This window comes from Choloepus didactylus, chromosome 24, assembly GCF_015220235.1.
Source record: "Choloepus didactylus isolate mChoDid1 chromosome 24, mChoDid1.pri, whole genome shotgun sequence".
In the NCBI taxonomy this organism is placed as follows: domain Eukaryota; kingdom Metazoa; phylum Chordata; class Mammalia; order Pilosa; family Megalonychidae; genus Choloepus; species Choloepus didactylus.
Genome location: NC_051330.1, coordinates 13305975 through 13321059, shown reverse-complemented (window position 1 = coordinate 13321059; position 15085 = coordinate 13305975). Strand labels below are relative to the sequence as shown.

Sequence of the window (15085 nt, the reverse complement as noted above, 5' to 3'; positions counted from 1 at the left end):
AAAATATCAAGCACGTTTTTACTTCCAGTTTTTAATCTTCCAGAGAGAGTTGTGTGAAATCAACAAGGTTGTTAACATAAAATCCAGGAAAACTCAGTCAATTCTTTCCAGTTGTCTGCCTTGTATCTTTCTAGTCATCTTGACTTTGATTTCCAGTTAGCTGGGGACAACATGGTGGTCAAAGATGGATTTTTGCTGCTCTTGAACTTGAAGTTTCCAGTGCTGCTGGGCATTCTCTACCTTGTTCAGCACATTGGCTCGACTGTGGGATCAGGCCAACAAACACATCATGGGCATTTGCAAAAGGCTGGTGATCCCCAATGTCATCATCACTCTGTATCAACTGTGAGTGCCCAAAGAGGTGTCTCTTCAGTTCAGGCTCAACCAGAGTAAGATATACTATGTCTTCCGGTTTGCTAATGCTGCCAGGATGAAAAAAATACCAGAAATGGATTGGCTTTTATAAAAGGGGGTTTATTTGGTTACACAGTTATAGTCTTAAGGCCATAAAGTGTCCAAGGTAACACACCAGCAATCGGGTACCTTCACTGGAGGATGGCCAATGGCGTCCGTATAACCTCTGTTAGCTGGGAAGGCATGTGGCTGGCATCTGCCCCAGAGTTCTGTTTCAAAATGGCTTTCTCCCAGGACGTTCCTCTCTAGACTGCAGCTTCTCTCCAAAATGCCACTCTCAGTTGCTCTTGGGGTGTTTGTCCTCTTTTATCTTCTCTGGAGCAAAAGTTGGCTTTCAAAGGCCATCTCCAAAATGTCTCTGTAAGCTGCAGCTCCTCTCTCAGCTCCTGTGCATTCTTCAATGTGTCCCTATTGGCTGTAGCAAGCTTGCTCCTTCTGTCTGAGCTTATATAGTGCTCTAGTAAACCGATCAAAGCCCACGCTGAATGGGCGGGGACACGCCTCTGTGGAAATTATCTAATCAGAGTTATCACTCACAGTTGGGTGGGTCACATCTCCACGGAAACAACCTAATCCAAATGTTCCAACTTAATCGACAGTAATATGTCTGCCCCCCACAAGATTGCACCAAAGAACATGCCTTTTTTTGGGGGACATAATCTATACAAACCAGTACACCATGTGTAAAAGTAGAAGGCCCCAAATGGAGAGATAAATTATAATGGTAGCCTCTATTGTAACAGAGCTTCTTTCCTCACACTTGCATTCACAACGCAGATAGTATGCTTCTATGTCAGTCCTCCGCACAGCATGGGATCCACAACATGGAGGCAACCACAATCTTTCTGGGATATGTTCTTATTATAAATATGCCCAGAATTATCTTTATAAGGAGGACAGATGCATTTACACCAGACATCCTTGAAATTCTTGGCGGTGTCTGAAAGCTGCACAAGCAGCACCAAGGACAGCACCAGGCAGGACAGGCTGAGCATGGAGCCAAGGGGAAGGAGACCTCCCCACTGGGTCACCATCATGGCCAGGCCCAGCCATCCCCATGGAACCCGTGAGATCTACTCCCAGCTGGGGCTTAGGGTCAGGCTTGGGATCTGGCTCTGGAACCGCCACCTGCACTTCTGTCTGAGCAGAGAAATTTGACGTGAGTCTATATCATTTTTATGGATGGCTGAAAGGGTATTTTGAGGCAAAATGTGTTTTTGATAGTTAAGAAAGAGGAGAGATAGGAGAGTGTGTTAGAAGACAAAGGGAGAGAGGTAAGATGCAAGAGGGAGGACCCACATCTATAGCTGATGGATGGCCTTGGGCAGTGAAACTTGCTCCTATACTGCAATCTGATGAGCCACGGTGGGGTCTAGGAAGGATTCTAGGCCAAGCATTAGATCTGTTGGCACTTAAAAAATTATACATGCATATATATATTTGTATGAAGAAAGTGGCATATTTTATTAATCCTCAACTTCTTTAGCAGAATAATAATAAAAGCTTGGTTTATAATATCAAGAAGTCCAATTATTGTGTCCAAAGAAAGCCCAGGTTACTTCAAAGGTGAGTTTGCCATTGGGGACTGTGCCAGTTTGAATGTATTATGTCCCCCAAAACACCATTACCTTTGATGCAATCTTATGTGGGCAGACATATTAGTGTTGATTGGACTGCAATTCTTTTGAGTGTTTCCATGGAGATGTGACCCACTCAACTTTGGGTGATGACTCTGACTGGATAATTTCCATGGAGGTGTTGGCCTGCGCATTCATGGTGGGTCTAAATTAAATCACTGGAGCCATATAAATGAGCTGGCAAACAGAAGGAACTCAGTGCAGTTGAGGGTGACATTTTGAAGAGGAGCTACAGCCAAGAGGGACACTTTGAAGAACTCACTGGAACTGAGAGAGGAGCTTCAGCTTACAGAGACATTTTGGAGATAGCCTTTGAAAGCAGACTTTTGCTCCAGAGAAGCTAAGAGAGGACAAATGCCCCAAGAGCAACTAAGAGTGACATTTTTGAGGAGCTGAAGCCTAGAGAGGAACATCCTGGGAGAAAGACATTTTGAAACTAGAACTCTGGAGCAGACGCCAGCCATGGTGCCTTCCCAGCTAACAGAGGTTTTCCGGACACCATTGGCCATCCTCCAGTGAAGGTACCCGATTGTTGATGCATTACCTTGGACACTTTATGGCCTTGAGACTATAACTGTGTAACCAAATAAACCCCCTTTTATAAAAGCCGATCCATTTCTAGTGTTTTGCATTCCAGCAGCATTAGCAAACTAGAACAGGCACTGATGGCTTGATGTGCTGAGCCCTCTGTCTTGGGGCTGGCCCCTATGAAGCTTGTTGCTGCAAGGAGAGGCTAAACCTATTTATAATCATGCCTAAGAGTCTCCCCCTGAGTGCCTCTTCGTTGCTCAGATATGGCCTTTCTCTCTCTAACTAAGCCACCTTGGCAGGTGATCTCACTGCCCTCCCCCCTATGTGGGATCTGACCCCCAGGGGTGTAAATCTCCCTGGCAACGCAGGATATGACTCCCCATGATGATTCTGGACCCAGCATTGTGGGATGGAGGACATCCTCTTGACCAAAAGGGGGATGCGAAATGAAATGAAATAAAGCTTGAGTGGCTGAGAGATTTCAAATGGAGTTGAGAGTTCACTCTGGTGGACATTCTTACGCACTACATAGATAACACTTTTTAGGTTTTAATATATTAGAATAGCTAGAAGTAAATAACTGAAACTACCAAACTTCAATCCAGTAGCCTTGACTCTTGAAGATGATTGTGTAACAATGTAGCTTACAAGGGGTGACAGTGTGATTGTGAAAACCTTGTGGATCATACTCCCTTTATCCAGTGTGTGGATGGATGAGTAGAAAAATGGAGACAAAACCTAAATGAAAAATAGGGTGGGATGGGGGGTGGGTTTGGGTGTTCTTTTTTTCTTTTTCTTTTTTATTCTTATTCTGATTCTGGTGTAAGGAAAATGTTCAAAAATAGATTGGAGTGACGAATGCACAACTATAAGATGGTACTGTGAACAGTTGATTGTACACCATGGGTGATTGTATGGTATGTGAAAAAACCTCAGTAAAGCTAAATTAAAAAAAAAAAAGGTGAGTTTGCTTCCTTTTCTTCTGATTCATCACTCATTGCCTGTTCTACATCTTCTGCTTCTGGAATATAAAAATGCAGCATGTTCAGAATTCCCTTTTTCAGAGTAATGGTTGAACTGGGGCAGCTGGTATGAGGACCTGGGAGATTCAACTGTACAAGGCCATCTTCAAAGGCTTCCAAGTTCACCTCTCCATCCTACTGCAGAGTCAGCCATGCTCTACAGTCTAGCCACCATCAGCGATCCCTAATCAGTGCCACAACTTTCTCGTCTTCAGATGCTGCTTCTCCGGAGGCTGTTTCTCAGTAACTCAGGGTAAACCAGACACAGCAAGGCAACAGGTGCTGGGCAGAGGCTACAGTGCTTCTTGTTTCCAAAGTGTTGTTGTCAGCGGACTTGCAAATTTGGAGGTACTGTTTATATTCCAGCCTGTTCTCTACTCATTACTCCCTGTTCTTACTGTTCTCAGAATTGGGAGTAACTGAGGAATACATGCAGTGGCTACAAATTCCAGATTACAATCTCAGTTATCAAGAAAAGTAACCTATTTAATTTGTCTAAAATTCAATGAATTTCTATTAGTCTATTAGACTTATAGAAATTTAACCAATTTAACCAATTGGTTAAACTGCATCTGAGTCTCGGGGGAGAGTGGGAGTGAGCTTTACTAGTGACAAGGCTTTAGAGAACTGTATTTGACCCTTGGTATCACATGTCCAAACTTGCACCCCATGAGATGATGACTGCTCTGACAGTGCTGGTTGCTTGACCATGGGGTCCCCAGTTTAAAACCTGTTGATACTCTCCCACCACTGGAGACAGCATAAGAATCATTCTGCTCTCTGGAAACTTACTGCAGCTCAGGAAACTCTCTGAGCTCTGTTTGCCTAGACATATGATGCACCATTTCTCTTTTGGGGTCACCCAACTTCCTAATGCTCCATTTGGCAGAGGAGGCACAAGTCTTTCTGCTCTGCCTCCCACCAGCCTGTCTGGCCTTTTGACATTTTTCTCATCCCTGGGGCTCAGCCTGGGGTATGTAGTAGAGGAGAGACTCTTTCTCAGACACCTGCCCATAGCCACACTTCTTGATTTTTCTCTCAACACTCAAGTAATTTTCGGGTCAAGGGGTAGAAAGCATTGTTCTGTCTTCTTACATATTTCCCCAAATATTTTTTCTCTGACCTGGGTGCTTCTGGTTTCCCTTAGGGTCATGCTTCTGAAATTCAAAAGATGAAAGAGCTTCTGCTTTCTCTGCTTTTTTGTAGGACAGAGATTTCCTGAGTCCAGACCACCCTATCTTCCATCTAACTGGCAGCTGTGATCGTGGTGGTGGAGCATTCTGGAAAGAACCTGGGATGGCTGTGTGAGTGTACGTATGTGTGTTTGTGCAACACGCACGTGTATGTGTGTGTGTACACTAACATCGAATGGGCCAATGGGCCACAGAAAGAAGGAAATCAAGATATCTCCAATCCTAACCAGAGTTTAACAAAAATAATTGGGCAAGACTATTAAGAGGTTTGAGACAACTGAAGACCTGAAGGCTAAAAAATAGGAAAAGCACATAGGAAGTTTGGAACCATTCTCCCATGGTAAAGAACACTGAGAGAGGACATAGAAAGCACTTTCTCTCCCTCTTGTGTGTGTGTAGGTTTGGGCAGTGGCAGAGACTAAGAGGAAGACATATTTTGAGGACTGAAGAGGGTGGAAACCCAGAGCATGGGAAGGTCAGGGAACAGAGCAGGGATCTGTTATTTCAAGACCTCTGGCTGTTTTACAAAAGCACCTGGTTGCTGTCTCTAGACGTTTTTTTCCAAATGCTTGATGTTTGAAGGCTGGGCTGTGAGCCACGTGATTCATTTGTGGGCTTTTGAAAGCATTCATAACTTTTAATTTGCAATGATTCTGAAAGGCTTTGGGCTGAGAAAAACGTAACTATTCATAATTGCACGTAAAGAGAAATGCCCACTTAAGATACGTAAATAAAATCTTACAACCACATTTTGACCTACACATTAAAATCTGAATTTGTACTTTGATTCTGGTAGAAAAATTGCATAATAAAATTACACACAGTGGGTTTTTATTTAAAAGATGGTGTATGTTTTATGATCTTCCTATCCTACTCTAAATTGCCACAGCTTTTCATTTATTGTAATTATTTCATCATATAAAGACTTCATTGCATCAGGCACTTTCAGTGCATTATCACACAATCCTTATCACAGTCAATCACGCACGGTGGATACTCTTATTAACATTTTACAGGTGAGGAAACTAAAACTTAGAGAGAATAAACAACTTTTCCAAGTTCTCTCAGCAGAAAAGTGGAGAGTGGGGATTTGATGATCCATTTTGTCTGATTGGAAAACTTCTGCTTTTCCACACTAGAACCTTTGGCCTCTCTTGTGATATTTACCCTGCTCTGCTTTGAATAATAATCACTTACTCACTCTGAATATTCCCTCACTAGGATACCAGCTTTTTGAAGGTAGGGACTCTAAGCCTAGTAGTCAAGAAATAAATAACATTTTAAAATTGAATAAATAATTAAGCATAAAGGAATTAGGTAATGTGGGTGATTAAGGCTAAAAATAAAACCACACCAGTGGTTTTATTCTGAAGCTGAGTCTTTTTTAAAAACTTAGTGTTCTGTAAGAACCTGATACTTTTAAAGAAATAGGTGGCTTAGTTGCCAAGAATGCAAATTCATGACCTACCACAGACAGCACTGTACTCCTGACAGATAATGTTTGTTCAAACAACAGTGGTTTAGTGCTATGAATTATTTAATTTCTCCTTCAACATGGAAAATAATTCAGACCTGATTTCATCTTTTTAAAATGTCAAGTGTGATGTTTAACCATTTTCTCAGAATCTCTGCTGGTTGGGAAGACAGGGGTCATTCAATAAACATTTACTGATTGGTTCATTCCAAATCAGTACATGTGGTCTAGTGGCCCTTCAAAACAAGCTCAAGAATATTTTGGGGGGAAGTAACTCACAGATAAAGCAGAGACACAGAGAGATGTTTATTATCCCCAGTATCTTGATATTTAGAAATGCCAGTCAATTACTTATTGAGTAGGAAGTCTGTTCCCAAGTGTGATTGTTTGGAGGTTTTACGGACCCCAGAAGATCATGTTCTTTAAGCTAATCCATTCTTGTGGGTGTAGATCTATAGTGGGTGGGACATTTTGATTAGGTTATTTCAGTTGGGCTGTGCTCCAGATGGGTCTTAATCCTCTTACTGGAGTCCTTTATAAGAAGATGAGAGAGAGAGAAAGACACAGAAGCTTAGAGAGAAAGCCATGGAAGCAAGAAGCTGAAAGAAGTGAAGCCGGAAAGAGAAGGGAGAGACAAGCAGACACCACCATGTTCCTGGCCATGTGACAGAGGAGTCCCAGATCTCCGGTAGCCAGTCTTTGGGGAGAAAGCATCGCCTACTGATGCCTTGATTTGGACATTTTCAAATCCTCAGAACTGTAAGCTTGTAAACTAATAAATCCCCACTATAAAAGTCAGCCCATTTCTGGTATATTACCAGCTTTAGCAAATGAAAACTTCAGGATTGTTAGGAACAGTGAGTGCTAAGAAAGATGTAGAGGGTTGGATGCCCACACTCAGAGGGCTTTCGAGAGAGCTGAGGAGCTATATAAGACCACTGTGACAAATTGTCTGGTAAGGACTAAGTCACTCATAGTACAAAGCAGATAATAACCTTGAGGATATTATTAAGGTCCTTTGTACAAATCAGTGAACTAGGTCCCAGGAGGAAATGTAATGTCCTCAAGGCTTTACAAGGAAACCAGAATTTGCACTCAGATATGCTGAATTTTGAACATGTGCTCTTTACCACAACATGATGTTGTTTTTTTATGAAGTCTGGAGATTGAGTTGAGAAATTGTCTAAATTTTGCATTCCACTCCCTCATTTATGAGCACTTAAACTAGTACAAATGTACTATTTTCCTATCTCTAAAATCTTGACATAAAATTGATACTGCAGGAAGAAGCCCCTTATTCATTTCGTGACTTCACATATTCTCGGTCACTCGGTTGCTTTCAGGGGTCTAGAAACTAGGGCCTGGAGGATATGCAAATCCTGCAGGTTCTACCCTTATGACATTGAGCAGAGAACGAGAGTTCTAGCTTAGCTTGGTTCTCCCTAGAAATGTTTGCCCCAACTGAGATTTAATATAATATCCTAGGATTTTTCTGGGGCTTAATCTGTGTTTTCAGTAGTACTTCTGCTAAAGAGATTGCCCATATAAAACTCCCCATCTTCCATGTCAGGGCATATGAGACTAACTTCTTGAAATAGGGTGCCAGGAAGAATTTTATATCCCCTGAAGAATGGAGGTGGGAGCTTTTGGCTTAGTCTACCAGGAGACTCAGGGCCAAATCTCAGGCTCAATTCACCCCTTGTTTGATGTTGAAGCATATACAATCTCCATGTTTTTTGAAAAAAAACAAAACAAAACTGTTCAGTCATGTGTTTTCCTGCTGCCCCTGAATAGTTTCAGATCACTTCAAGTATTTCGTACATTTGCAAATGAGGATTTATTGCAAGCGATTCTAAATCTTTTCTTGAAAGTATGTGGGTGTCAAAATATAAATGTGAATAAGCACATAATATTTTCACTCATAACATAAACTTCACCATATGTGGCAAACAAAGCAGGGGTGAGCAAACTACAGCACACGGCCCAAATCCAGCCCACCACTTGATTTTGTAAATAAAGTTTTATTGGAACACAGTCAACTCATTCATTTATGTCTTGTCCATGGCAGATTGTGTAGCTGAAACAGACTTCATGACCTGAAAATATTTACTTTGTGGATCTTTACAGAAAAAGTTTGTTGACCCCTGAAATAAAGTGTAAAAGTGAAGTAATGTTATAGAAATGTCATTCTAAAATTAATTTTGCTGAACTAGCCAGATAATAGCAACACAACTTATTATTGTGGGTGGTGATGGTGGTGGGGTAGGGATTGAATATTTCTATTGGAAACAATTTTACTTCAAATACAGCATAGTGGAACTAGTGCTGGGTTCAGAAAACAGGAGTCCCAATCAAAATTTTTTTCACTGGATATGGGCCCTTGGGAAGTCAAGTTACATCTCCAAGATACCTTAGTAACTTTTACCTGCATCTTTGAGTATATGAGAGGGTCAAAAGAAATAACAGAAATGAATTTCTGTACAAAGTGCTTTTTTTTTTTGGAGATATAATTTAGGAGCTAATGTTTATCCCTGGACTACTATGTTTTTCAACAGCAGTTCTTTTTTTTTCCAAATATCCATTTAAATGATTGACTTGCCATTACCTCCCCACACCCCATCCCCAATTTAGATTTTGGTGTTGTTTGTTAAATTATGCATTTATTAAAATTATTCGATCCACATTATGAGTATGGGAATTAATCATAAGTCATTAATTCTGAAACTTGATGGGTAGGAATTGACTATATAAACACCGAATCCACAAAAGGAAAAATGGTGAAGAATTGAAATAGCATTATGTATAAGTAGGGCAAACCCATTTTTAAAATACTCAAGTTCACCAAATAATTTTCTTCTTTCCCACTTTGTTTTCACAGACATAGCCTTATTTAACTAAAATCATAAAAGTCATTGAGATGAGAAAAATCTATATTAAAATAAAATTTAAATGAAATTTTTCAGTATGGATTGAGTACCAGAAGCCATAAAGATTTATTGCTGTTATTTCAAACATCATTGAAATCAGATTTAATTATCTGTGCAATTTGTTGGAAATAGCATTTTAGCATTTTTGATCAAGCATATGTCATTAATTTAAAAATAGATATGGTCCAAGCTGCTTTTTAAAAAACCCTCCAAAACATAGTCTCTAAATTGCCTGTCTGAGAAATTCTCTCTCTTTCTTTTCCTCATCCTAAGCCTTTGGTCACCCCTACTTTTTAAGATGGCAAAAAGATCCTTTCTGTTTATGTGCTTCTCCGTTTTTAGGCCATGACTTTTTTTGTGCCCAGCTGAGTCAACGTGTGCGCCAAGGATTTTTACTTTCGAGCAAGAAAGGAATCATCTCTGTTCTTCAGTAAGTTTTAGACTTTGAAAGGACATAGGTTAATGGCTTTTGATTACTGGAATTTCCTTGGGGAAAAGTAATGTTGTATTTTCTCAGGGCCTGCCAATGTCTACCACTGCCCAGAGAGAGGCTGAAATTTATCAAGTTAATTAACTTGGATACTTCAATGGAATCTTCGGGCTCCATGGTATTTTTTTTTTAATAGATCATTTTAATCAAGCTGACAAAGGTTAAGCGTATGGAACCAAAGCACTGGAGTCTATGATGCGTTTTTTCATAATTTCTGTCTTCCTGAAAGTCTGTGTCACACAGGTGAAGTGCGTTGGCAGATCACTTCGTGAACTCCATGATCTGTTCTCGTTCCCATTCTGTGTTCTCAGGCTTGGTTTCTCCACGTGCCGCTGCCCAGTTGGTTCTCTTCCCTGTCCACCCAACAAGCTCCATCCCTTCCCGGTTACCCGCCCGCTGCCCCTGCCTTTAGCAGCCAGGCTCACTGCTGTGCTCGTCCTGATCTCCGATAATCTGTGATGTCCCTCGGTAGGAAACACCAGCTGGCACACATAATCCCTGAGGGATTTGTCGCTCCCTGAAAGAGGAGATTGTGAAGTCACGGTTTTCGGTGACCACTTTCCTGGGGTTGTTGTGAGGATTAGCCGGATTACGTGAGTGTAGAGGGATCCAAGTTTGAGACAAAACAGGGCGTGCTCCTTATTAGATTTAGGCATGTTGGTCAAGTCTGGTGAGTTTTGGGGTGGAGAGGAATCAGTATGTTCAAGGGATGGAGCAGTCTGCTGGGAAAGAGCTCATCGTGAAGAACGAGTGTCACGCAGACAACCTTGGGCCAAAATCAGAGGGAGAGAGAGGCTCTGAGGACATCGTGGTGCTTCTCACTTGTGTTTGTCTCCTGGTCCAGGATGCTGTGAACTCAGGTCTGATTTTTAAATGTGTGTGTGTGTGTGTGAGATGGGGGGTGGGGGTGGGGTGGGGTGGGGGGAAAGGAGGGAGGGAGAGAGAGAAAGAGAGGGAGAAGAAGGAGGAGGAGGAGGAGGAGGAGAAGGAGGAGGCTAAAATGCCATCAGAAGATTAATGAACAGACGTCACTGAGCAAGGAAAACGGAAAGCACCTGTCACCAGCCCTGCGATCCTATTAGTTAATGCCTGTGAGACTCCTCTGGAGAGTTCCAGAACTACACAGGAGGGCTGAGACATGCTAAGGGTCACGTATTATAATCAGTCCTGTGAGCGCCTCCTATTCTAAAACTTGCCTTCATGAGCACCATGGACACAAACTCATGCCTGTCCAGGAGAAAGCCTGAAATGTAGGAGATTCTCACCAAATCTCACTTTCTTGATGAGTGGGGAAGGATGTCTGGGATAGGGGATGACAAAAGGGGCTCCTGGTAAATCTGTTGATTTCCAGGTAGAGAATTTGCAATGACCTTTCTGGCTGACTCTTAGCTGCTCACAGGTAGATCTGGATGAACTTCCTCCCACTTTTAAAAAATGTCTCCAATTAAGAAAATCATCATTTATGGACAGTCTTCTTAATAACTGAGTGCACCCACATTTGTCTTCTATTGCTGCATAACAAATAACCATGCATTTCACCGCTCAAAATGACACAAGTGTGTCATTCCACAGTTTCTCTGGGTCAGGAGGTTGGGTTTGGCTTGTCAGGGTCTCACCAGGCTGAAATCGAGATGTCTGCCAGGGCCGTGAGTCCCATCTGAAGCTCAGCATCCTCTTCTCAGCTCACTTGGTGGCAGAATTCATTTCCTTGTGGTGGACTGTTGGCCAGGGACTGCTCTCAGCTCCTGCAGGCTGCCCCCAGTTCCTTGCCACATGCCCCCTGTCAGTGGTGTACAATAGGGATGTTTGCTTTTTTTCAGGCCAGCTGGACCATCTTGGTGACTTCTTTTGAAGGCCCCTCTGATTGGGATGGTTTGTAGGCCAGACCCACACAGGAGTATCCCCCTCTGGCTTATCAAAGTCAACTGGTTGGTAAGGTGATCACAGGAGCGGTGTCCCAGCACACACAGGGGTCCCACCCAGGGTTAATGAGAGGGAGTGGCACACACTGTGCACCTCAGGGGGTAGGACTCTTGGGGACTGTTCCAGTTTGCTAATGCTGCTGTTATGCAAAATACCAGAAATGGGTTGGCTTTTATAAAGGGGGTTCATTTGCTTACAAATTTACAGTCTGAAAGCCATGAAAATGTCCAGATTAAGGCATCAACATGGGTATATCTTCACAGAAGGAAGGCCAATGGTGTCCAGAAAACCTCTGTTAGCTGGGAAGGCACGTGGCTGGTGTCTGCTGATCCCAGGTTGCATTCTAGCTCCTGTCTCAACTCATGTGCATTCTTCAAAATGTTGCTCTTGGGGCGTTTGGTCCTCTTTTAACTCCTCTGGAGCAAACTCTGGTCTAGCATCTCCAAAGTGTCAGCAAAAGTCTGCTTTCGACGGTCGTCTCCAAAACATCTTTCTCAGATGCAGCTGCTCTGAGGTCCTTTTGTTTGTGAGCTTTCATAGGGCTGCAGGAAACTAAATAAGACTCACGCTGAATGGGTGGGGCCACACCTCCATGGATATAATTCAATCAAAGATATTACCCACAGTTGGGTGGGTCACATCTCCATGAAAACAGCCTAATCCAAGGTTTCCAACCTAATCAACACTCATGTCTGTCCCCACAAGATTGCATTAAAGAGCATGGAGTTTTGGGGGACATAATATATCCAAACCAGCACAGGGTCCATCTTAGAATTCTGCCTACTGTGGTATCTATGTTTAAATATTTTTCTCTGAGTTTTTGGAAGGGATCATTACAGGTTGCATTTCATTTTCTAGCCTTCTCATGAGAGACTTTGGAAGGACTTTCCACTCCCATATGAACTGGTGGCCTCTGGTGTTGTTTCCCTCAGTGTGTTTTGATTTGCACATGCAAATCAAGTTCAAGTTCAACCCGATTCTCTGACTTCAGGACTGAGGGTCTGAAGCTTACCTTTCCCCCAGCTGAAATAGGGGTAAGTCAGCAAGGTTTGCTCTGTTTGCTAGTTTTGCAGAATTTACTTTGAATTCCATTGAGTTGAAAGGGACGTGCTGGAGGAAATAGGGAGAACCAGGAAAAATAAGCTATCAGTGCTTTATGTTCAGAAATCATGCTTTGAGTGACAGTAAAGTACTATCCATCATCAAGAGCGTCCACGGAGGCCACGTCAACCAGATACATGCCGATCTTTCATGCCAACCCAGCTTCAAGGAGAAATGAATATGGTACCACTGCGGTGTGAAAATCCTAGTAAATGCCAAAAGGGAAACCAAGTATTAGTAGGTATACATCTTGTTAGGTTCTCCTCAGGTCTCCAGATGACAGTTTTATCCTTTTCTCCTTTGTTCCTTAAAGTACTCTACTCATTTAGAATGCGACCAATTCAAAATCAACCTCTGCCGTACTTCTGCAGTCACTGCTCTGAGTATTTAGGTGATTCAACAAGGTGATTAACTCCAAACATGAAACAATCAGCTTGTGTGGGTGAGCAAGTCTAAATAATTCAAAAGGAAACACCAGATGTGTTTGGCATGTTTAGATACCGACTTTCACCTTGTTTGCCTTTAGAACAGTCGTACAGATTCCAGGTTGGCTTGCAGATTATAAATAATGAGAATATTACTCATGCCGGAAAGCATGATATTTGCAAATCACACCATCGTCTCATTCTTAACTAAATGCTGCATTATTCTATTTTAACATACTTTATTTTCAGGAAGGAGAACAGTTATGTATATAGGCTCATGTCAAGGTTTCTACAACTGATGGGGCGTTATCATATTACATAAATAATTGAGGCATGAGTGTCATTACAGGTATAAATCAAAAGGATTCACCTGTGTTAGTAAATGTATATCATGTTTCCTAAGATTGCAAGTAACCCGCAGAAGCATTCACAGGGTTTAAACCATCACTAGCTTTTGGGAACCAGGTGGCAAAACTAAGATGCTGTAACTTCATTGGTTGTTATTAAAAAAATACTGATGTTTACTGTGCAGATGGGAGAGGGGATATATTTTAAAAGCTGGCTACAGAATGTTTGCTCTAGAACAGTTGTTCTCTGATTGAGTGTGAGTCAGAATCACGTGGTGGACTTGTTAATACCCAGTTCGTGGGGCTCTAACCTCAGAATTTCTGATTTAGTAGGTCTGGAGTAGGGACCGAGTTTGCATTTCTGATAAGTTCCCAGGTGACACTAAAGCTGTTGTTCCAAGGAGCACACTTGAGAACCACTGCCCTAGAGAAACAAAGGATTCCTTGGGGAGAGAAGAAGATTGCACTTTTCTTCAGGAAAACACCTTAATGGGACCTGTTGGTTGACAAGTTCAAGCTAGTTCTGATTCAAGAGGAGGACCTAAAGAGGAGTGTTGTGAGTTGAATCATGTCCTCCTGAAAAGACATGGCAAGTCTGGTCATGGGGTGTGCCAGTTTGAATGTATTATGTCCCCTAAAATGCCCTGTTCTTTAATGCAGTCTTGTAGGGGGTGATGTATTGGTGTTGATTAGGTTGGAAGCTTTGGATTAGGCTGTTTCCATGGAGATGCGACCCACCCAACTGTGGGTAATACCTTTGATAAAATTATTTCCACAGAGGTGTGGCCGCACCCATTCAGCACCGGTCTTGATTAGTTTACCAGAGCACTATAAAAGCTCAGACAGAAGGACCTCAGAGCAGCTGCAGCTTAGAGAGACATTTTGGAGATGGCCATTGAAAGCAGACTTTTGCTGACACTTTGGAGATACTAGCCCAGAGTTTGCCCTGAGAAGCTGATGCAGAGACATTTTGGAGAACGCCATTTTGAAACACAACCTGGGAGTAAGCAGACACCAGCCACGTGCCTTCTGAGCTATCAGGTTTTCCAGATGCCATTGGCTGTTTTTCAGTGAAGGTACCCTATTGTTGACACCTTGGCTTGGAAACACTTTTATGGCCTTAAGACTGTAACTTTGTAACCAAATAAACCTCCTTTATAAAAGCCAATCCATTTCTGGTATTTTGCATTCTGGCAGCATTAGCAAACTGGAACATGTAGGTATGAACCCAATCGTAGAAAGGATCTTTGAAGATGTTATTAGCTAAGGCAGGAACAAACTGAATCAATGTGGGCCTTGATCAAATGTAACTGGAGTCCTTATGAGCAGAGGAAATTTGGACATAGTCAGTAGGAGACAAAAAGAGTCAGATTGCCATGTGATGGAGGTAGACATTGCGTTATGGACTACCGAAAGCCACCACCAGAATGCTACAGACGTCTGAGAAAGTATGGCTGTACTGACACCTCAGTTTTGGACTTCCACCTTCCAAAACTGTGAGCCAATACATTCCTGTTGTTTAAGCCTAGCAGTCTGTGGTATTTGTTATAGCAGCCCTGGAGAGCTAAGATAAGGAGTAAGGAAAAGATAAAGCTAAATTG

The 15085-nt window shown here is 42.2% G+C and overlaps 1 pseudogene; it reads right to left on the bottom strand.

The window, feature by feature from the left end:
• Positions 1-156: 156 nt before the first annotated feature.
• On the bottom strand, positions 157-1448 carry LOC119520107 (annotated as a pseudogene).
• Positions 1449-15085: the final 13637 nt, after the last annotated feature.